General features: G+C 51.6%; 1 long non-coding RNA gene across 2 annotated transcripts; it reads right to left on the bottom strand.

The window, feature by feature from the left end:
- Positions 1-695: 695 nt before the first annotated feature.
- Positions 696-25,974, bottom strand: LOC144951741 (uncharacterized). Of its 2 annotated transcripts, XR_013640528.1 has the most exons (4): positions 25,942-25,974; positions 23,962-24,065; positions 11,134-11,282; positions 696-1,051 (listed from the first exon to the last, which is right to left on the bottom strand). It is a non-coding gene; the product is annotated as an uncharacterized LOC144951741 (long non-coding RNA). The 2 variants fall into 2 exon arrangements; XR_013640529.1 differs by lacking the exons at positions 23,962-24,065; positions 25,942-25,974 and adding an exon at positions 15,859-15,879.
- Between the last annotated feature and the right edge of the window lie 561 nt (positions 25,975-26,535).

Here is a 26,535-nt window from a genome sequence, read left to right on the forward strand (position 1 = left end):
ACGACACACACAACGATTTTTTTTACTTACGCAATCTGACTCCCCACCCGCCCCCCCCAAATAAAACACAATTATGAGTCACTGCTGCTCAAGTCACCGACCATTCATTCAATTGCGCAGACACAATTATACAGTACTTAATTAGCTTAATTAGCGCTATTATCTCCCAAGCAGGTGGGGGGGGGTTAGTGAACGGGCGGGTGTTCACCATGCCAGAGTACACAAAGACAAAGATCCCCCATATAGCCTGTAACAAACTGTAGGGGCAAGTGCTGTTAGCGAGCACCTATAACGGCCGGCACGGCACACGAGGGGGTGCGTGGCCAACACCACGCCCGCCGCCTTTGTCTCTCCCAGTGACGATGTTTACACATCGCACCAGGTACTCATTTGAGGCTGAGTCGACCTAGGGGAGGCCCAGGACCGGTTCAGATAAATCGTTACCGGTGTTGGCCGTGAGCTGGAATCGAACCCAGGCCATGAATCTTTGGGCCCTGTAGCGACAGGCCGGCCCGAGTTCGATTCCCGCTCACGGCCACCGACAAGCACTTGGTGGCGATTATCTGAACAGGTCCTGGGCGTCCCCTAGGTCGACTCAGCTTCAAATGAGTACCTGGGGAGACAAAGGCGGGCGGGCGTGGTTGCAGGCCACACCACCCCCTCGTCTGCCGTTCCGGCCTTCATAGGTGCTCGCTAACAGCACTTGCCCCTACAGTCTGTTAAGGCTATACGGGAGATCTTTGTCTTTGTATACTGTACAGATATGAACACGTATACGCGTATGTATATATGTAGACACACGTATGTATATCATACCACGAACAAATATTAGCCGATATACACACACACTCCTGTTCATGTTCATCACGTGGCATGTTCTAACGTTCAGATTGCAATGATAAAATATTCACATTGATGACGACGATGATGTGCACAGATCTGTGTTAATCGACGGCTGGGTGAAGGCTTCTTCCCCGGCACGCCGGGATCGGTTCATGGGCGTCGTTTGTGCTTTGGCCAAACTTCGAGCACGGGCTGTTTCGGTGCGCGCCTGTTGGTGAGATGGGATGGGGGGGGCATGGTGAAGAGACCGCGTCCAGGACGCGGCACTGATGCTAGCCGTGTCCGGGAATCGAACTCGGTCGTGGCGGGGTTATCGTCTGCGCCGTGCGCTAACAATTGCGCCACCGCTCCCCATTACGGTGTGTGTGTTTATATATAAATACGTATGTATAATACATGTGCGCAAGGTTTATAGAGCGTGACATTGCAAAGCAATGCAGATTTAGCGCAAAGTCTCTTTTGTAATGTGAGATGGGCTGAGGTTCAGAAGGAGTCACGTGTCCATGAGGTACTGCTTGTTTACACACAGGCTATCTATATATCCAATACGACTGCTCATGCGGTCCATTCCGTGTTCATATACACAGACACACACACTGATGAGTGTGGACATTTGATGGTGAAGTTTGGTCAAACGACCGCCACAAAGACAAAGATCACCCGCATAGCCGTAACAGACTGTAGGGGGAAGTGCTGTTAGCGAGTAGCACCTATAAAGGCCGGCACGGCACACGAGGGGGTGGGTGTCCAACACCAACTTCATCTCCCCAGTGGCGATGTTTACACATCGCACTAGGTACTCATTTGAGGCTAAGTCGACCTAGGGGCGGCCCAGGACCGGTTCAGATCATCGTCACCGGTGCTCGCCTTGAGCAGGAATCAAACCCGGGTGGCCAGGTTCGCAGTGCAGCGCGTTAATCGCGAGGAGACACACACAGACACACACACAGACACACACACAGACACACAAACACACACACAGACACACACACAGACACACACACAGACACACACACAGACACACAGACACACAAACACACACACACAGACACACAGACACACACACAGACACACACACAGACACACACACAGACACACAGACACACACACAGACACACACACAGACACACACACAGACACACAGACACACACACAGACACACACACAGACACACACACAGACACACAGACACACACACAGACACACACACAGACACACACACAGACACACACACAGACACACAGACACACACACAGACACACACACAGACACACACACAGACACACACACAGACACACAGACACACACACAGACACACACACAGACACACAGACACACACACAGACACACACACAGACACACACACAGACACACAGACACACACACAGACACACACACAGACACACACACAGACACACAGACACACACACAGACACACACACAGACACACACACAGACACACAAACACACACAGACACACACACAGACACACAGACACACACACAGACACACACACAGACACACACACAGACACAGACACACACACAGACACACAGACACACACACAGACACACACACAGACACACAGACACACACACAGACACACACACAGACACACAGACACACACACAGACACACACACAGACACACACACAGACACACACACAGACACACAGACACACACACAGACACACACACAGACACACACACAGACACACAAACACACACACACACAGACACACACACAGACACACACGCAGACACACACACAGACACACACACAGACACACACACAGACACACACACAGACACACACGCAGACACACACACAGACACACAAACACACACACAGACACACACACACACACAGACGCAGACACACACACAGACACACACACAGACATACACGCAGACACACACACAGACACACAAACACACACACAGACACACAAACACACACACAGACACACACACAGACACACACACAGACATACACGCAGACACACACACAGACACACAAACACACACACACAGACACACACACAGACACACACACAGACACACACACAGACACACAAACACACACACACACAGACGCAGGCACACACACAGACACACACACAGACACACAGACACACACACAGACACACACACAGACACACACACAGACACACACGCAGACGCAGACACACACACAGACACACACACAGACACACACACAGACACACACGCAGACGCAGACACACACACAGACACACACACAGACACACAAACACACACACAGACACACACACAGACACACACACAGACACACACGCAGACACACACACAGACACACAAACACACACACACACACAGACACACACACAGACACACACGCAGACGCAGACACACACACAGACACACACACAGACACACACGCAGACGCAGACACACACACAGACACACACACAGACAGACACACACACAGACACACACACACCTTGCTCTAGCAGTGGATTAACAGAAGAAATTGTAAATGGGTGGGCATTGAATTCGAGTCGCGGATTAATACAACAGAAAATTAGATTGAGTATGCGAGAGAGAGAGAGAGATATTGTCTGTTGTGTAATAAGATCGGGGAGGGTTCGCGTGGTGTGCGCAATGATGAGCGCCATGCGCGTGGCTGTGAACCCGTCCCACCTAAGTTCGATTCCCGGGCCACGGACTGCGCGAGCGCCAGCGAGTGGCGAGCGATCATCTCAACACGCCACTCACCTCGGACCGATCGGGACGGTGCGGCGATTTGGCGGATTAGCCGAGCGTCGTACGTGGGACGGTTGTTATTGTTGAATTAATTCGTGACCCAATGATATTGTATTTTGAGTAAATCTCGCTGAGAGTCGTGTTTGTTTGTGCATTTAGGCTGTTCTGCACTTTCGTCGCGTCGATGATAAATGGTCATCATCATTATCAGTACAGGTGTAGTAACAATGTTTTTTTTAAATGTAAACATCATATTAAGCGAACGTCTTTAAAATATGCCCGTGAAGAAATCATCGAATTATTTCACATTTGTAAAATCGTATACATTTGTTTTACTTAAGATAGGTGTATGGGTTGAGAGCAGCGTGTAATTGTCGCAAAGATAATCGGATGTACAGCTGTGCACGAATAACGGACTGTTCTTAAATCGTGTATTATATTTAATTAATTACATCTTAATTGGTCTTAATTAGATAATTAAACTGTGGGTGCGTAAACTCTGTCAAAGCATCATTTCAATCACTATTTATTTACCTTGCAACTGCGCACGAATTGTATTTATTACAAAAACATATAATTAGTTTTAATTATCCCCAATGTAACTAATTGTGTCAATGAATGATTCACGTGGCGTCGCTGAATGAGCAGAGGATGCGCGTATCGCGTCGAGCACCCGTGTTGCGATCACCAACACCATCACTCGCAACCCAACGCAACAACAACAGCAACAACAACAAAATGGAGCTTCAGTTTTTGTTTGCGAATTACATTTTAGTTTCCCTAAAATGTTTTCGTAAAATGTCATTCGGAACGAGGCGTTAATGCGAACGTGCCAATTTAGTGCTGTGCTCATTGCGCGAAAGAGATTATATATATGTGTGCGTGCGTGCCTGTGTGGTCACGAACAATGGGGAGCGGTGGTGTAGTGGTTAGCACTACGCTGCGCTACGAACCCGGTGACCCGAGTTCGATTCCCGCTCACGGCCGCGAACACCGGTGATGATTACCTGAACCGGTCTTGGGTCTCCCCTATGTCGACTCAGCCTCAAACAAGCACTTGGTGTCGTATGTAAATTTTGCCACTGGGGAGACAAAGGCAGCCGGGCGTGGTTGCTGGCACCCCCACCGCCCTCGTGTGCCGTGCCGGCGTTCATAGGTGCTCGCTAACAGCACTTGCACCTACAGCCTGTTAAGGCTACACGGGGGATGTTTGTCTTTTGTTGCCACTGACATCCATCCGAATGCACCGATTTACCAAACCCAAATCCCACGCCCTGGAATCACCGCATCACGCGGTGCTGCGGAGGGACAAAAGCATCCGTCTCTCTACTGAAATGGGTGCTTTACATGAATACACACGCGCGCACGCGCACACACATATATACAATTTTAAATAATACAAGTTCGATTATGTAAAAAAAAACAAATCTCGGAAGCGTTTATAATTGATTTAATGCAGCAATATTGTAGTTTTCGTACGTATCGTCTCAAATGTAAATTCGCAGTGCGCGCTTCGTGTGTCCGCGTGCAAGTGGAACACGGGGGGAGCGGTGGCGCAGCGGTTGACGCACTAAGCGATGAAGCCCCTGAGACGTGAGGCCCCCAGTTCGATTCCCCGGCTACGGTCGAATGGTTCGCGCCATCCACCCCCTAACCCACCCACCCCCCCCCCCCCCCCCGCTGCCTCGTCCCCAGCGCCTTAAACCTCCACCCCGACCCGCAGTGACCTGCGCGGTGAAGTATGGTCAAACAACCGCCACATCCGAGACGGTGTTGCTGGAGGAGGAGGCTGTTGTCCACCGGTGGATTGACAAAGGCACTTACACAATTATAATTGTACGATGTTATATATATATAACGCGCATGCGAGCGTGCGCACCGTTATAGATAAATAGAACGAGTCAAACTTCGCGAGCACGCAAATACAAAGATCCCCCGTGTAGCCTTCGACAGACTGTTGGGGCAAGTGCCGTTAGGTAGCGAGTAGCAGCAGTGCCTATGAAGGCCGGCACTGTCGCACGCGAGGGGGAGGGTGGCCAGCAAAATGCCACGCCCGGACGCCTTTGTTTCCCCAGTGGCGACGTTTACGGCACCAGCTACTCGTTTTAAGGCTGAGTCGACATAGGGGGAAGTCCCGCGACCGGTTCAAATATTCGCCAACTGCTGTAGGTGGTAGTGGGCAGGAATCGAACTCGGGTCGCCGGGTTCGTAGCGCAGTGCGCTAACCTCTACACTACCGCTCCACACACAGACACACACAGAGACACACACACACAGACACACACACACAGACACACACACACAGACACACACACAGACACACACACACACACAGACACACACAGACACACACACACACAGACAGACACACACACACACAGACACACACACACACAGACACACACACACACAGACACACACACACACAGACACAGACACACACACAGAGACACAGACACACACACACACAGACAGACACACACACACACAGACACACACAGACACACACAGACACACACAGACACACACAGACACACACACACAGACACACACACACAGACACACACACACACAGAGACACACACAGACACACACACACACACAGACACACACAGACACACACACACACACACAGACACACAGACACACACACACACACACAGAGACACAGACACACACACACAGACACACACAGACACACACAGACACACACACAGACACACACACACACACACACAGACACACACACACACACAGACACACACACACACACAGACACAGACACACACACAGAGACACAGACACACACACACACAGACAGACACACACACACACACAGACACACACACACACACACAGACACACACACACACAGAGACACAGACACACACAGACACACACAGACACACACAGACACACACACAGACACACACACACAGACACACACACACAGACACACACACACACAGAGACACACACAGACACACACACACACAGACACACACAGACACACACACACACAGACACACACACACACACACACAGAGACACAGACACACACAGACACACACAGACACACACAGACACACACACACAGACACACACACACAGACACACACACACACAGAGACACACACAGACACACACACACACACAGACACACACAGACACACACAGACACACACAGACACACACAGACACACACACACACACACACAGAGACACACACACACAGACACACACAGACACACACAGACACACACAGACACACACACACAGACACACACACACAGACACACACACACACAGACACACACACATACACAGACACACACAGACACACACACACACACAGACACACACACACACACACAGACACACACACACACAGACACACACAGACACACACAGACACACACAGACAGACACACACACACAGACACACAGACACACACACACAGACACACACACAGAGACACACACAGACACACACACACACACAGACACACACAGACACAGACACACACAGACACACACAGACACACACACACACACAGACACACACACAGACACACACACAGACACACACACACAGACACACACACAGACACACACACAGACACACACACACTGACACATCTCTCGCACGTGAGGCTGCACGCCGATATTGGCCGTGAGCAGGAATCGAACTCTGGTCGCCGGGTTCGTAGCGCAGTGCGCTAACCACCGCTCATGCAAAAGCAACGCACAAGCAACACACACACACGTGTTGTGTACACGTGTGTGTTGTGTACACGTGTGTGTGTGTGTGTCTGTGCGTACGCGTGCAAGCGATGTACACTATTTACAGATCAAACGCTCTCGCGCGATATTGCGTGTGAAGATTCGCGTCTTGAAACTGCACGTAGTTTTCTCTATGTATATATTCTTTTTTTAAAATTAATGCCATTCGATCAATAAGTAAACAAGCAGCGTGCGCGCTCGTATTCCGACAACGAACGCGATGCGATTCGTTTCCGCCTCGACATCCGCGGGGCGAAGGGGCGAAACGTGGGAAGAAGAAAATCGGCGCCTTGCGAATGTTCTCCGGCGTTTTTAAATTGGAGATGTCTTACCCCCCCTCTTGTCTCTCGTTACACAGGCGGATAGACAGACACACGGATAGATACACAGACACAGATAGATAGACAGACACACAGATAGAGAGGCAGACACACAGATATAGAGACACACGGAGAGTTAGATAGACACACAGATAGACACACAGACACACAGATAGAGACAGACACACAGATAGAGACACACGGATCGTTAGATAGACACACAGATAGATACACAGACACACAGATAGATAGACAGACACACAGATAGATAGACAGACACACAGCTAGAGAGACAGACACACAGATAGAGAGAGAGACAGACACACAGATAGAGATTCACACGGAGAGTTAGATAGACACACAGACAGATACACAGACACACAGATAGAGAGACAGACACAGGTAGAGACACAGACACACAGATAGATTTACAGACACACGGATAGATACACAGACACACGGACAAAGCTCTACAATAAAAGAAGTTTGATGTGGGGGGGGGGGCTGATAGACGATGTTCTACTTAATGCGTATCAGCCACCAAAGCTGATCGAGGAAGCGAGCAGCCCATCAGGAGCGGCCTTCGTCGTTTCATTTTGGAGCGCGTGGTGGGAGGCGCGTCGGGTCGAGGTTGGGGTGGGGACTAGGAGGAAAGTCTTGCGCTCAAGCAGACTTCTTAGCCAACACCGAGCCCCGTCCCGCAGCACCCAGCCACTCACCCAGCCACTCACCCAGCCACTCACCCAGCCACTCACCCAGCCACTCACCCAGTCACTCACCCAGCCACTCACCCAGCCACTCACCCAGCCACTCACTTAGCCACTCACCCAGCCACTCACCCAGCCACTCACCCAGCCACTCACCCAGCCACTCACCCAGTCACTCACCCAGCCACTCACCCAGCCACTCACCCAGCCACTCACCCAGCCACTCACCCAGCCACTCACCCAGTCACTCACCCAGCCACTCACCCAGCCACTCACCCAGCCACTCACCCAGCCACTCACCTAGCCACTCACCCAATCACTCACCCAGCCACTCACCCAGCCACTCACCCAGCCACTCACCCAGCCACTCACCCAGCCACTCACCCAGCTACTCACCCAGCCACTCACCCAGCCACTCACCCAGCCACTCACCCAGCTACTCACCCAGCCACTCACCCAGCCACTCACCCAGCCACTCACCCAGCCTCCTCCTCCTCCTACGCCTTCCACAATCTCACCAAGCAACACCCCCCCCCCCTCTCTCTCTCTCCTCTGCAACACCACCCAACCACTGAACTAAGCACTTTTATTTCTTACTCTCTGCACATTAGACGTAGCGGTTTCACCCCCCCCCACCACCACCCACCCCACCGTCGTCCCGCTAGTCAGAGAGCTAAATATTGTGCTGGTGCGAGTCGTAATGCTGAGACGAAGCGATGGAGATTGTCCGCATCTGAGTTCGGGACGCGACGGGTCCAATCTTAGCGACTGCGGGGGTCGTCCGCACGTCGCTTGCAACACAACAGGAATCAAGAATATCATCAATATATATCACACATATTGCGTCGTGTCGGTTGCTTTCAGAATATTTGTTTATGCGCCGGAGGAATCCGATGCGCTTCGAAGCGTTGAGCACCGTCTGTAAGTTCATCGGGGTTCTGCTATAAATGTAGAGTTCATTTTGAGTTAGTTCACACCACCACCACCACCACCACAACAACAACAACGTCCTGTACTTCTTGCGATGGAATCGCAGCGGATGTGAAGATATTTGGTGAGTGCGCGTGTCTGCTACACTCTGGTTGTTGTGGTTGTTGTTGTGGTTGTTGTTGCTGTGGTTGTTGTTGTGGTTGTTGTTGCTGTGGTTGTTGTTGTGGTTGTTGTTGCTGTGGTTGTTGTTGTGGTTGTTGTTGCTGTGGTTGTTGTTGTCTATTCTCTATTCCTCTCTCGAAGGATTCAGTTCGCTCTCGTGTTTGGCCCGTACCTACAAGTGTAGCTGCGCTGTGCGTGTGTGACTGCGTGTGCGTGTGTGTGCATACACGTGTGTGTACATGGCGTGACTGTGTGTGCATACACGTGCGTGCGTGTATACACGTGTGTGTGTATACACGTGTGTGTGTGTATATACAAGGCGGCCGGCCGTGGTGCTGGCCACCCACCCCCCTCGTGTGCATTCACAGGTGCTCGCTAACAGCACTTGCCCCAACATTCTTTTAAGGCAATACGGGGGAACATTGTCTTTGTGTGTGTGTGCATGTGTGTGTGCATGTGTGTGTGCATGTGTGTGTGCATGTGTGTGTGCATGTGTGTGTGCATGTGTGTGAGTAAGCATAGCGGATTGCATCGCTGCTGTTAACTGCTGCGACTACTCGTTGTCACGCCGGCGCTGGCTTAGAACGTGATCATCCTGCACACGTCCTCTCTACATACAAAGGCAAAGACCCCCCGTGTAGCCTTAATAGACTGTAGGGGTAAGTGCTGTTAGCGAGCACCTATAAAGGCCGGCACGGCACACGAGGGGGTGGGTGGCCAACACCCACGCCCGGCCGCAATTGTCTCCCTGGTACTCATTTGAGTCTGAGTCGACCTAGGGGAGGCCCAGAACCTGTTTAGATAATCGTCACAGCGGGAATCGAAGCCGGGTGGCTGGTTTCGTAGCGCAGCGTAGCGCTAACCGCCATACCACCGCTCCCCATATACAAAGACAAAGATCCCCTGTGTAGCCTTAACAGACTGTAGGGGCAAGTGCTGTTAGCGAGCATCTATGAAGGCCGGAACGGTACACGTGACCAGCACCACGCCCGACCGCCTTTGTCTCCCCAGTGGCGATGTTTACACACCGCACCAGGTACTCATTTGAGGCTGAGTCGACCTAGGGGAGGCCCAGGACCGGTTCAGATGATAATCGTCACCGGTGTTGGTCGTGAGCGGGAATCGAACTTGGGTCGCCGGGTTCGTAGCGCAGCGTAGCGCTAACCGCTACACCACCGTTCCCCACCACACGCACACACACACAGACACACATACCCGCACACACACGCACACGCGCACACACACACAGACACACGCCCACGCACACGCGCACACACACGCACACAGACACACACACACACGCGCACACACACACGCACACAGACACACACAGACACACGCACACACACACTCACACGCGCACACACACGCGCACACACGCACACAGACACACACAGACACACGCACACACACACACACACGCGCACACACACGCGCACACACGCACACAGACACACACAGACACACGCACACACACACGCACACACACGCGCACGTGTACACGGATATAACGGATAAGCGAATGCTCAAATGACAATCGCCACCGCAATGCGAATACCCCGCGAGAAGTATCCTCCGAGTGGTATTCATGTCAATTGCAACAACAACAACAACAAGGTCGCCGTCGTCGTAAATATCGTCACCGGTCATGATCGATCCACTGCTGGATGGCGGCCTCCTCGCCCGAACATCACCCGCGTTATGGATTCAGTTCGGATGCTCGTCGCGTCGTGGTGAGATCCCGGACTGTCGCTGCGCCTCTTCCGCCTCCTCCTCCTCTCAATTCTAAGAACTGCGGACAGATGTGGAGAGACGGAGGGCGGACACACGCGGACAGGGCTACACAAAGACAAAGATCCCCCGTGTAGCCTGAACAGAATGCTGGGATAAGTGCTGTTAGCGAGCAGCTACGAAGGCCGACACGGCACACGAAGGGGTGGGTGGCCAGCACCAGGCCCAGCCGCCTTTGTCTTCCCCAAAGGCGATGTGTACACATTGCACCACGTGCTCATTTGAGTCTGAGTCGACTTCGGGGAGGTTCAGGACCGGTTCAGATGATAATCGTCGCCGGTGTTGGTGGCCGTGAGCGAGAATCGAGAACTCGGGTCGTCACCGGGTTCGTAGCGCTAACCGCTACACCACCGCTCCCCGCACACACACAGGCATCAACACACACACGAACACACACAAACACACACACGAACACACACACATTCAACATCGATGCACAGATACGGACACGCACACACACATAGACACACAGAGGCAGCTGTACACACATACACAGAAATGTACACACGGAAGCACACGCACACACACACATACACACACAAGAAGACTAAGACGGTCAGCCACAACGCACACATACACATACATGCAGATATACACAACAAAAGACAAAGATTCCCCGTGTAGCCTTAACCGACTGATGGAGCAAGTGCTGTTAGCGAGCGCCTATGAAGGCCGGAACGGCACACGAGGGGGTGGGTGGGCCAGCACGACGCCCGGCCGCCTTTGTCTCCCTAGTATTTACGCACCGCCCAGGTACTCATTTGAGGCTGAGTCCACCTAGGGGAGGCCCAGGACCGGTTCGGATAATCGTCACTAGTGATGATCGTGAGCGAGAATCGAACTCGGGTCGCCAGGTTCGTAGTGCAGCGTAGTGCTAACCGCTTCACCACCGCTCCCAACACAGATATACAGAAACACACACGCACATAGAATTACAGACACACAGATGCACACACATACACAGACAGATACACACACACAGATATACACACACAGATACACAGACACACACACAGATATACAGACACACAGACGCACACAGATACACACACATACATATACACACACACATACACACAGATATACAGACAGAGACACACATATACACACACACAGATACACACATGCACGCTTACACCGGTTCACACACATACACACCATGTACGCTTAGACACAGACACACCAAAATACGCAGATACATACACGCACGTAGACAAACACGTACAGACACGGACAGATACACACATACGGACAGACTTACACACACGCACAGTGATACATACACACGCACAGTGATACATACACACGCACAGTGATACATACACACGCACAGTGATACATACACACGCACAGTGATACATACACACGCACAGTGATACATACACACGCACAGTGATACATACACACGGACACACAGGGACACGGAGAGACGCACACGGACAGACTCGCACACACACACGCACAGTGATACACAAAGATCCCCCGTAGAGCTTTAACAGACTGTAGGGGCAAGTGCTGGTAGCGAGCACCTATGAAGGCCGGAACGGTACACGAGGGGGTGGGTGGCCAGCACCACGACCGACCGCCTTTGTCTCCCCAGTGGCGATGTTTACACACCACACCAGGTACTCATTTCAGGCTGAGTCGACCTAGGGAGGCCCAGGACCGGTTCAGATAACCGTCACTGGTGTTGGCCGTGAGCCGGAATCGAACCCGGGTCGCTAGGTTCATAGCGCAGCGCGCTAACCGCTACACTACCGCTCCCCACAGTGATACACACACACGGACACACACCAACAACGGACAGACACGCATAGGGACCCACACACACACACGTACAGGAATAGAGGGGAGGAGTGGAACGTAGTCACCAGAGAAGAGGGAGGTTTGAGAGAGGGGTGTGTTGTTGTGGTGGTTTGTGTGGTGGTTGTGGTGGTGTGTGTGGTTGTAGTGGTGGGGGGGGGGGGCGAGGGGGGGTTGCGACACCCAGCCACGTGGTGAACGATGGCGCTCGACCCGCGCCGCGAGCAGCGTGGGGGCGCCTCGCTCATTCAAGGAGCACCGTGACCTCCTCGGGCAATATGCGGGGGTGGAGCGTGAGTGTGTGTGTGTCAGTGTGTGTGTGTGTCTGTGTGTGTCTGTGTGTGTGTGTGTCTGTGTGTGTGTTTGTGTGTGTGTGTCTGTGTGTGTGTGTCTGTGTGTGTGTGTCTGTGTGTGTTTGTGTGTGTGTCTGTGTGCGTCTGTGTGTGTGTCTGTGTGTGTGTGTGTCTGTGTGTGTGTCTGTGTGTGTGTCTATGTGTCTGTGTGTGTGTGTGTATGTCTGTGTGTGTCTGTCAGTGTGTGTCTGTATAATGCGTGTGTGTGTCTGTGTGTGTGTGTGTCTGTGCATGTGTACGTCTGTGCGTGTGTGTGTCTGGGCGTGCGTGTGTCTGTGTGTGTGTTGCTGTGTGTATGTGTCTGTGTGTGTGTCTGTGTCTGTCTGTACGTGTGTGTGTCTGTGCGTGTGTCCGTGTCCGTGTGTGCGTGTCTGTGTGTGTGTGGGGAGCGGTAGTGTAGGGGCTAGCGCGCTGCGCTATGAACCCGGCGAACCGGGTTCGATTCCCGCTCACGGCCAACACCGGTGACGATTGTCTGAACCGGTATCTGGGCCTCCCCTAGGTCGACTCAGTCTCAAAATGAGTACCTGGTGCGGAGTGTAAACATCGCCACTGGGGAGACAAAGGCGGCCGGGCGTGCTGCTGGTCACCCACTCCCTCGTGTACCGTTCCGGCCTTCATAGGTGCTCGCTAACAGCACTTGCCCCTCCAGTCTGCTAAGGCTATACGGGGGATCTTTGTTGTGTGCGTGCGGTCGGGTAGCGGTTCGCGCGCTGCACTCCAAACCCGGCCGACCCGAGTTCAATTCCCGCTCACGGCCTTGCCTAGGTCGGCTCAGCCTCAAATGAGTACCTGTTGCGGGAATTGAGCTCGGATCTTCGCCGGGTTCGCAGCGCTCCACTCACTCCACCACGCAAACAAAAACATCAAAGCACACAGACAGTAACCACTACGCCATCGCCCCCCCCCAACACACACTGCTAGGCATGTACACGTGAGCGCATCGGCGTGCGTCCGAGTTGTAACAAGAGTAACAGCTTAACCTCCAAAGCGGAGTTTTGCCCTATTGCGTGTGCGACTGCCTTAAACACACGGAACAGCGTCACGCTCTCTGTATATACCACGTGCGTGTGCTGAGCAAGGTCAAGGTCAAAGGGGTCATCATGGTCAACGCCGTTCGATGTCATCATCACCACCACCAACATCATCATCATCATCATCCCCCGCCCCCTACGACGGAAAGGAGGAATTCCCCTACCCGACCTCTGCTCTCCTCTACGAGTCGTCCTCGAAGTCCCGGGATAAACGAAGAGACCGGCCCTCGACAAGGGAGAGGGGATATCGGCCGCACACCCGCGGTGAATGGACCCACATCGAGGGTTGAGCCACGAACAAGTGTGTTGACATCGGCGGCTGCCGTGGTGTGCTGAGCCACAGCGCGCGGCCTTCACAGAAGGTTTGCCGCTACTCGCTACCCACAACGGCACTTGTCCCAGCAGCCTGTTAAGGCTATACGGGAGGGAGGGATCTTTGTCTTTGTGTCGTGTAGCAGGTGAGAGCGCTGCGGATCCCGGCAGAGAATGCCGCGCACGGCCACCAACACGGCTGGCGATTATCTGGAACATGATCTCCCCTAGGTGGGCTCGGCATCGTGCGAAACGAGTCAAACGTCGCCACTTAAGCGAGACGAATGCGTGGCACTGGCGTGGCGCTGGTCAGCCACCCCCTCGTGTGGCCACAGCAGGCGGCCTTCACAGAGGCTGCTGCTGCTGCTGCTTGCTACTCGCTCACAGCCACTTTACCCCAACAGTCTGTGGCAGACGACACGGGGAGGGAGGAGAGCACTGTTTCTCTTGGGTGTCGCTACAGCGTTCTGTGTGCCATCGTACCGAAGCACACGGTAAAGCCTGGGCTTTTGGGGGCATTCATCCAGCAGTGGATTGATTGATACAATCGACGTATTGTGCGGCGAGAATGGTGCTCGAACACGCGCGCCGTCGGCGGCTCGCGCGCGTATAAATAACCCGGTGGCTCTCGCAACGTGACGATCACGAAATGTGTTGACGCTGGAGGAATCCGATGAGCTCTAAAGCACTCCGCACCATCCGACAGTGGATTGACCACGGGACACATTCGACGACGGCGAAGATGGATGGCGGTGTTGACGAGGATGAGTGCGCATTGCGTGTTGTGTGTGTGTGTTGTGTGTGTGTGTGAGTTGTATGTGTGTGTTGTGTGTGTGTGTTGTGTGTGTTGTGTGTGTGTGTTGTGTGTGTGTTGTGTGTGTGTTGTGTGTGTGTTGTGTGTGTGTGTTGTGTGTGTGGTGTGTGTGTGTTGTGTGTGTGTTGTGTGTGTGTGGTGTGTGTGTGTGTTGTGTGTGTTGTGTGTGTGTTGTGTGTGTGTGTGTTGTATGTGTGTATGTGTGTGTGTTGTGTGTGTGTGTGTGCTGCCCGTGAAGAGAGGGTAACGCAGCAGCAGCACCTTCGATGCGATGCTCACGCCGGGAACGTGAAGAACTTCCTCCTCCTCGCTTGCTGAAATCATAGCCACCGCTGCTGTTGCTAGAGACACTGAGGGTCGCGACTTTAACCGACGCACAAAGACTTTCGTGACCAATATTTATCCATAATAGATGGGGGTGGTTTTATTGTTGTTGTCGGGTTCGATCGCGTAAATATGAACGTGTTCGTTAAAAGCGGGACACCACCAGCACCACGCGACACACGGCCAATTTGATAAAGGTTCATCACGTAACACGAACCCTTGCTGAGCGGGTGGCTGGGTGGTGGCTGAGTGGTGGCGAGTTTCACGACGCATTTATGATCTTAATTTGAAGCTTTCGTGACTGCAGGGATCCAAACTCTTTGGCTCTTTCTGTAAAGTCCACGTAGGTAGAGAAATAAAACAAATCGCGACGTTTCGGGCGCAACACAAGCGTCCGTCATCACGTCGTGATTTATTTGATATTCAGTTTAGAACGCGCATGTTCGCGTTTACAAAATTCACGTGCATGTAAACTGTACGTATTCATCACACGTGTGTGTGGCGTTGACAACAACCGACGATAATCACGTACTAATGCGTGCAGTGAGCTTATTGACGTTGCTTTCGTGAGGATGAGTCGTTTGGAGAGAGAGAGAGAGAGAAACGAATATCACTGGACTTTAAGGTGCGCGCAAAAAAGTGTCGCTTTTCACTTGCGGTGATAATTAGAAGGCGCGAGCCAGCCTTGATTGAATTCGATCGTGATTAGTGTGTGTGTGCTTAAAATTATTCCTCCGGTGTAAAGAAATATTAGGAATCCGTGGGGTTCGTGCGTTCGCGACACGGGCCGAGACTGCGTTTTTCGAGGCGAGTGGACAGCGAAATCCACAAAAGCTCCCCCCAAAATCCTCCCCTCTATCTGAGCGCAAGGCACCCCCCCCCGCTCCCATTTTTTGTTTAAAATTAATAAGAAAATTAGCGGAGCTGTTTGGTTTTTTTGAAACTCGAATTACTGATGACCTCCAATAATGTCGTAACTTTGTTAAGAAAAATTCCACTCAACAAAGTTACGACATTATTGGAGGTCATCAGTAATTCGAGTTTCAAAAAAACCAAACAGCTCCACTAATTTTTTTTTACGCGAAAATTGTCGGCGCCGATTTGTCGCTCCGACGTGAATTAACGAATAAACAGAGACACGGAGAGAGAGAGAGACAGAATGTAACTCACAGTTCCATCGCCCCTATTTGTATCGTAATCTAACTCGTCTCAATTACATACATTGATGACAACAATGACGACGATGATGATGATGGTGGCGGTGGTGCTGGCGGTGGTGCTGGTGGTGATTGAACACGCAAGGGGCCACACCCAGTCCCCTCTGTAAGCTGGCACCGCCACGCGATTGCGGATTCGCACTTTCAACATTGTTGACATCGCGACAGTCAGATTTAGACAACAACAACAACAACAAAATAAACAACAACAACAAAATAAACAACAAGAACAAAATAAACAATACTTTAAATAATGTATATCGGAAGTTTCCTGGTTAATTCTCTGCCGAGTTAAGGCGAACGACCCCGAAGTGAGGGATCTCCTGCCTGCGAAAATCGCTCACTCGGCTCACTCAACAACAACAACAACAATCCACAACATCTGACAGCTCGTCTAGACACGCTGTCTGTCTAGACAGCTTGTCTAGACAGACAAGCTGTCTGGACAAGCTGTATAGACAGCCTATCTGTCAAGACAGGCTGTCTAGACAAGCTGTGTAGACAAGCTGTGTATACAAGCTGTTTAGACAAGTTGTCTGTCTAGACAAGCTGTCTGTCTAGACAAGACATACACCACGACGTTCAACTGTTGGAGCCAAGTACTGCTCACGAGGACCTTACGAAGGTGGGCACCGTGACACCACGCTCGGACCGCCTTTGTCTCCCCAGTGCTGACGTCTTGCATCGCCGCACCCAGGTACTCGTTTGAGGCTGAGTCCACCTAGGGGTTGACCCAGAACCGGTTCAAATAATCGTCGCCGGTGTTGGCCGTGAGCCGGAATCGAACTCGGGTTCCCAGGTTCATCGCGCAGCCCAGCGCTAACCGCTACACCACCGCTCCCCACACACACACACAGACACACACACATAGACACACAGACACACACAAACACAAAGGCACACACAGACACACACAAAGACACACAGGCACACAAACAGACACACAGGCACACACAGACACACACAGACACACAAACACAGACACACACAGACACACACACAGACACACAAACAGACAACAACAACAACCGCCATTCGCCACTAAGTGGCGGTGACGTCACCACGACGCTTGTGCCAGGCCATGTGCAACTTGAGGCCACGTGAAGTGTCGAACGCCCGCTGGCAGGAGGTCACGGGGCAGACCCAGGTGCCACGGGTCGACTGACTAAGATGACTGAGATGACTGGCTGATGCACCACCTGTGCCCCCTACTGTACCAACTTGCTGTGCTTTAGCCACCCGGCGCTCCGCTCGTTGTTGTGAGCGTCGCTCCTGCCTCCAACTGCCCAATAGCGTCCTTCACGAGCCTCCTCCACAGAGGCCGATCTTGACACCGCTTGTACCAGTCATCGGCAAGTCCACTCAGCTCCACGTCCTCCTGTACCACATCACTCCATCTCTTCTCTAGCTCGTGCCGCGCCCGTTTAGCCCCCTCGATCCGGCCGAACAAAAGCTGTTTAGGCATGCGGTGGCTGGGCATGCGGGCTACATGACCCAGCCAGCACAGCCTTGCCTGCCGGAGGATCTCACCGATGGGACTTTGCCCAGATCTTTCAAGGATTTGTGAGCTCCTCACACAATCCAGCCTAGTTAAACACAGGATGGATCGTAGGCAGGCCAGCCTAAATGTTTCCAACCGGCGAAGATGCTCCATTAGGGGGGCCCTCTCCCCACAGCACTATCCACGACAAAGTTGCCCGTCCGGCACAGCGAGGAGGTAGGGGGTTGTTTAGCCGTACAACAGACACACACAGGTAAACACAGACACACACACATTAAGACACAAATAGACACACACAGGCACACACAGACACACACATAGACGAATACAGACACATAGACACGCACAGACACCCACAGACACATAGACACACACAGACACACACACACATAGACACACACAGACAAACACACAGACACACACATACACAGACACACACAGACACATAGACACACAGACACACACAGACGCACACACACAGACACACACAGACACACACAGACACATGGACACACACAGAGACATAGACACACACACAGACACACACATACACAAACACACACAGACACACACAGACACACACAGACACATAGACACACACAGACACACACAGATACACACACACAAACACACACACAGACACACACACAGACACACACACACAGACACACACACAGACACACACACAGACACACAGACACACACACACATACACACACAGACACACACACACACACAGACACACACACACAGACACACACACACAGACACACACACAGACACACAGACACACACACACACAGACACACACAGACACACACACAGACACACAGACACACACACAGACACACACACAGACACACACACAGACACACACACAGACACACACAGACACACACACAGACACACAGACACACACACAGACACACACACAGACACACACAGACACACACACAGACACACACACAGACACACACACACATCTCGCACGTGAGGCTGCGTGTTGCTGCGAGGTTGCCAATACGAGCAACTCGCGTTGCACTCGCGATCGAGAATGTCTAACACACGGCGTGTGTGTGTGTTGTTGTTACACGTGTGTGTGTTGTCGTGACACGTGTGTGTGTTATTACACGTGTGTGTGTTGTCATGACACGTGTGTTTGTTGTTATACGTGTGTGTGTGTTGTAACACGTGTGTGTGTGTTGTAACACGTGTGTGTGTTGTTGTAACACGTGTGTGTGTGTTGTTGTTACACGTGTGTGTGTTGTTGTAACACGTGTGTGTGTTGTTGTTAGACACGTGTGTGTATTGTGACACGTGTGTGTGTGTTGTTACACGTGTGTGTGTGTTGTAACACGTGTGTGTGTTGTTGTAACACGTGTGTGTGTGTTGTTGTTACACGTGTGTGTGTTGTTGTAACACGTGTGTGTGTTGTTGTTAGACACGTGTGTGTATTGTGACACGTGTGTGTGTGTTGTTACACGTGTGTGTGTGTTGTAACACGTGTGTGTGTTGTTGTAGCACGTGTGTGTGTTGTTACACGTGTGTGTGTGTTGTTGTACATGTGTGTGTGTTGTACATGTGTGTGTGTTGTTGTAACACGTGTGTGTGTTGTTACACGTGTGTGTGTTGTTGTGACACGTGTGTGTGTTGTTGTGACACGTGTGTGTGTGTTGTAACACGTGTGTGTTGTGACACGTGTGTGTGTTGTTGTGACACGTGTGTGTGTTGTTGTGACACGTGTGTGTGTGTTGTAACACGTGTGTGTTGTAACACGTGTGTGTGTTGTTACACGTGTGTGTGTGTTGTTGTGACACGTGTGTGTGTTGTTGTTAGACACGTGTGTGTATTGTGACACGTGTGTGTGTGTTGTAACACGTGTGTATGTTGTAACACGTTTGTGCTGTTGGTACACGTGTGTGTGTGTTGTACATGTGTGTGTGTTGTTACACGTGTGTGTGTGTTGTTGTACATGTGTGTGTGTTGTACATGTGTGTGTGTTGTTGTAACACGTGCGTGTGTTGTTGTTACACACGTGTGTGTGTTAGTACACGTGTGTATGTGTGTGTTGTTACACTGTGTGTTGGTACACGTGTGTGTGTGTGTTGTTATACGTGTATGTGTTGTTGTAACACGTGTGTGTGTTGTAACACGTGTGTGTGTTGTAACACGTGTGTGTGTGTGTGTGTTGTAACACGTGTGTGTGTGTTGTAACACGTGTGTGTGTGTGTTGTTACACGTGTGTGTGTGTGTTGTAACACGTGTGTGTGTGTGTGTGTTGTTACACGTGTGTGTGTGTGTTGTAACACGTGTGTGTGTGTGTGTGTTGTAACACGTGTGTGTGTGTGTGTGTTGTAACACGTGTGTGTGTTGTTGTTACACACGTGTGTGTGTTGTAACACGTGTGTGTGTTGTAACACGTGTGTGTGTTGTTGTTACACACGTGTGTGTGTTGTAACACGTGTGTGTGTTGTTGTTACACACGTGTGTGTGTTGTAACACGTGTGTGTGTTGTAACACGTGTGTGTGTTGTTGTTACACGTGTGTGTGTGTGTTGTAACACGTGTGTGTGTGTGTTGTTGTAACACGTGTGTGTGTGTTGTTACACGTGTGTGTGTTGTAACACGTGTGTGTGTGTTGTTGTTACACGTGTGTGTGTGTGTTGTAACACGTGTGTGTGTTGTAACACGTGTGTGTGTTGTAACACGTGTGTGTGTGTGTTGTAACACGTGTGTGTGTGTTGTTGTAACACGTGTGTGTGTGTGTTGTAACACGTGTGTGTGTTGTAACACGTGTGTGTGTGTGTTGTAACACGTGTGTGTGTGTTGTTGTAACACGTGTGTGTGTGTGTTGTAACACGTGTGTGTGTTGTAACACGTGTGTGTTGTTGTAACACGTGTGTGTGTTGTTGTTACACACGTGTGTGTGTCTGTGGCACCAGCTGTTGTGTGTCGCTGCACGCTATTTATCCCGACGTGAAAACCAAACAACTTTGTCTCACGAACCTTTGCATCTTTTCGATGTAAAGCTTTCGTGACTGCAGGGATTCATATTCTTGTTTCTTTCGGTAAAGTCACGTAGAAGGGAAATAATAAAATAATGAAAAATAATAAAAATATTAAACAATAAAATTCCCAGTGAGAATTTCATTGTTTTATATATTTTTTTCATTTTATGATTTCCCTTCTACGCGACTTTACCGAAAGAAACAGGAATATACTTCGCATCCTTTGTCTGATTAACGTCGAGATTGTTATCACAGCGATTTCTCTGCATCGCCCGATTTTTGTTAGATTTTCTTTGTTACACAAAATCGTCAATGTTTATCCGTGGCGACTCTTTTCATTCAATAGGTGACGCGCGCGCGCGCACGTGTATATATATGTGTGTGTGCATGTGTATATACATTTAGAAATCTAATTAATATATTCCAATGCGCGTTCATCTCAAGGCGTCAGAGCGTGCGCCAAATTTTGTAATCGCCCCCAACAATCAAATGTTACCAACAAACATTGCAACGTTCAGTTCGCAACGTTGGTATGACGTCTGGAAACGTTGCGGACGCGGCGTAAATCGAACTGTTGAAGGCACGGGCGCGTGGCTGATGTACTGGATTACTGCCTGTGCATGGACACTCACCATATCGTGTACGTCTACCGAATAAGGGGGGCTGGGTTACTTGTACAGACACACTCACCCCCACACACACCACACACACACACCCCCCACACACACACCCACACACAAACCACATACACACACCCCCACACACACACACACCCCACACACACACACCCCACACACACACACACCCCCACACACATACCCCACACACACCCCACACACACCCCACACACACCCCACACACACACCCCCCACACACACACCCACACACAAACCACATACACACACCCCCACACACACACACACCCCACACACACACACCCCACACACACACACCCCCACACACATACCCCACACACACCCCACACACACCCCACACACACACACCCCACACACACACCCCACACACACCCCACACACACCCCACACACACACACCCCCCACACACACCCCACACACACCCCACACACACACACCCCCCCACACACACACACCTCACACACACCGCCACACACACACACCCCACACTCACACCACACACACACATCCCACACACACACCACACACACTCCACACACACACCCCACATACAGACTACACACACCCCACACACACATACCCCACACACTCCCCCCCCACACATACCCCACACACCCCCCACACCACATACACACACCCCCACACACACCCCCCCACACACACACACCCCACACACACACACCCCACACACACACACCCCACACACACCCCACACACACATGTGGAACGCTTGTACAAATACATAGACAAAGATCCTCCACCCGTGTAGCCTTAACAGATTGTATGGGGCAAGTGCTGTTAGCGAGCACATTTGAAGGCCGGCACGTCACACGAGGGGTGGGTGGTCAGTATCACGCCCGGCCGCCTTTGTCTCCCCCAGCGGCGATGCTTACACACCGGACCAGGTACTCATCTGAGGCTGAGTCGACCTAGGGGAGGCCTAGGACCCGTTAAATTAATCGTCGCTGGTGCTGACCCTGAATCGAACCCGGGCTGGGGGAGGAACGAGGTTCGTAGCGCAGGGCTCTCGAGCGCGAGTGTGTGTGTAGTGTGTGTGGTGTGTGTGTGAATGTGGTGTGTGTGTGCGGTGTGTGTGTGCGTGTGTGTGGTATGTGTGGTGTGTGTGTCTGTGTGTGTGGTGTGTGTGCGTGTGTGGTGTGTCTGGTGTGTGTCTGTGTGTGGTGTGTGTGTGGTGCGTGTGTGTGGTTCGTGTGTGTGGTGTGTGTGGTGTGTGGTGCGTGTGGTGTGTGTGTGGTGTGTGATGCGTGTGTGTGTGGTATGTGTGTGGTCTGTGTGGTGTGTGTGTGCGTGTGTGTGGTGTGTGTGTGCGTGTGTGTGTTGTGTGCGTGCGTGCGTGTGTGTACGTGTGTGTGCTATGTGTGTGTGGTGTGTGTGGTGTGTGTGTGCGTGCGTGTGTGTTGTGTGTGTGGTGTGTTGTGTGTGTGTTGTGTGCGTGTGTGTTGTGTGTGTGCGTGTGTGTGTGTGTGGTGTGTGTGTCCGTGTGTGTGTGTCTGTGTGTGTGTCTCTGCGTGTATCTGTGCGTGTGTGTGTAGTGTGTGTGTGTGTCTGGTGTGTGCGTGTGTGTGGTGTGTGTGGTGTGTGTGGTGTGTGCGCGTGTGTGGTGTGTGTGTTGTGTGTGTGGTGTGTGTGTGTACACACCACGCGTCCGTCACATGTGGTGGCGTCTCTGATTGTCGTGGAAGTATCGTCGCGAGTTGGAACGGCCGCTGCGCCCCGCGTTGCAAGCTGCGCTCGAACGCGACCTTGGGCGATATACGGCACGGAAACGCGATTTGTGCGTTAACACAAAAAAATTGTGCGCGTGTAATTGTGTAACTGCGTGTGTGTGTGTGTGCGTGTGTGTGATTGTGTGACTGCGTGTGTGTGCGTGATTGCTCGTGTCGTTTTGTGATCGTGTGCCGCGTGTGTGATTGGGTATAGTGTGTTATATTGTGTGTAGTGTGTGATTGTACGAGTGGTGTGTCATTGTACGGAGGGTGTGATTGTGGGGATTGTGAGTAGTGTGTGATTGTGCGTGGTGTGTGGTTATGTGCGTGGTGTGTGATTGTGAGTAGTGTGTGATTGTGCGTGGTGTGTGGTTGTGTGTGTGGTGTGTGATTGTGTGTAGTGTGTGATTGTGCGTGGTGTGTGATTGTGTGTAGTGTGTGATTGCGTGTAGTGTGTGATTGTGAGTAGTGTGTGATTGTGCGTGGTGTGTGGTTGTGTGCGTGGTGTGTGATTGTGTGTAGTGTGTGATTGCGTGTAGTGTGTGATTGCGTGCGTAATGTCGCTGGGAGTTGTGACCGTGTGTGCGAATGATTGCGAAATGCGCGTGGTTGTGTGATTGTCAGTGTGATTGTGTATTATGATTGCGCGTGTGTGTGATTGTATGTGTGTCTGATTATATGATTGCGAGCGTGTGATTGTCTTTGGCCTGTGATCCCATGCTCGTGTGTGTCTGTGTGATTCAATTCTCGAGTGTGTGATTGTATGTTCGCGTGTGTGTCAGTGCGTGTGAGTGTATGTGAGTGTATGTATATGTGAGTGTGTGTGAGTATGTCTGAGTGTGTGTATGTGTGAGTGTAATCCCATTCTCGCGTGTGTGTGTATGTGTGAGTGTGTGTGAGTATGTGTGAGTGTGTGTATGTGTGAGTGTGTGTGAGTATGTGTGTGTATGTATGAGTGTGTGTATGTGTGTGTGTATGTGTGAGTGTGTGTGAATATGTGGGAGTGTGTGTATGTGTGAGTGTGTGTGTGAGTGTGTGTATGTGTGAGTGTGTGCATGTGTGAGTGTGTGTATGTGTGAGTGTGTGTGAGTATGTGTGTGTATGTATGAGTGTGTGTATGTGTGTGTGTATGTGTGAGTGTGTGTGAATATGTGGGAGTGTGTGTATGTGTGAGTGTGTGTGTGAGTGTGTGTATGTGTGAGTGTGTGCATGTGTGAGTGTGTGTGAGTGTATGTGTGAGTGTGTGCGAGTGTGTGCGAGTGTGTGTGTGTGTGTATGTGTGAGTGTGTGTATGTGTGAGTGTGTGTATATGTGAGTGTGTGTGAGTATGTGTGTGTATGTGTGAGTATGTGTGAGTGTATGTGTGAGTATGTGTGTGTATGTGTGTGTATGTGTGAGTATGTGTGAGTGTGTGTGAGTGTGTGCGAGTGTGTGTATGTGTGATCCCATGCCCGTGTGTGTGTGATTGCATGTTCGTGTGTGTGTGATTGTATGTTCGCGTGTGTGTCAGTGCGTGTGTGTGTGAGTGTGTGTATGTGTGAGTGTGTGTATGTGTGTGTGTATGTGTATGTGTGAGTGTGTGTATGTGTGAGTGTGTGTATGTGTATGTGTGAGTATGTGTGAGTGTGTGTGAGTGTGTGTATCTGTGAGTGTGTGTATGTGTGAGTATGTGTGAGTGTGTGTGAGTGTGTGTATGTGTGAGTGTGTGTATGTGTGAGTGTGTGTGTGTATGTGTGTATGTATGTGTGAGTGTGTGTGAGTGTGTGTATGTGTGAGTGTGTGTATGTGTGAGTGTGTGTGTGTATGTGTGTATGTATGTGTGAGTGTGTGTATGTGTGAGTGTGTGTGAGGGTGTGGATGTGTGAGTGTGTGTGTATGTGTGTATGTGTGTGTATGTGCGTGTGACTTGTACCTCTGCACAAACACTCGTGCCGTGGCATCCCCCCCACCTTTGCCCCCCCCCCCCCGCTCACTGTAAGACCCCGCGAGTGAGTGGAGCTAACCACCCCACGACGTTGCCTGAACGTCGTGGCAACGTCTCACCCCCCCCCCCCCCCCGCTAAATACGTGCGTGTTCGCGCGTGTACGACCCTGAACTCCGAGACTCTTCCAACATCAAAGATTTCTCTCTCTCCAAGGGGCGGGGCGCGTTGATGGGGAGCGGGGGGTGGGGGGAGGAGATTGGGCGAGGGGGTGGGGAGAGGTGGCGGCGGGGGGGGGGGCACGTGGGGCGGGGGGGTTAGAGGGTCGCGGCGGTGGGAGGTGGGGCATAGGAGGAGTGGGGGGGGGCAAGTTAACTTAATGGGGGGGGGGGGGTAGTAATTGTGAGAGAGGTTTGGTATTAAGGCATGAGGATGAGAAGGGCTGGGTGGGTGATGGTGGGGGTGGGTGGGTGGGGGGTGGGGGGGGCTAAGGTTTAGGGAGGTATGGGTTGGGTAGAGGGATGGTGGAGAGGAGGAGGAGGTGGTGGTGGTGGGTGGGTGGTGGGTGGGGGGGAGAGAGGCAA

This window comes from Lampetra fluviatilis, chromosome 63, assembly GCF_964198595.1.
Source record: "Lampetra fluviatilis chromosome 63, kcLamFluv1.1, whole genome shotgun sequence".
Classification (NCBI taxonomy): Eukaryota; Metazoa; Chordata; class Hyperoartia; order Petromyzontiformes; family Petromyzontidae; genus Lampetra; species Lampetra fluviatilis.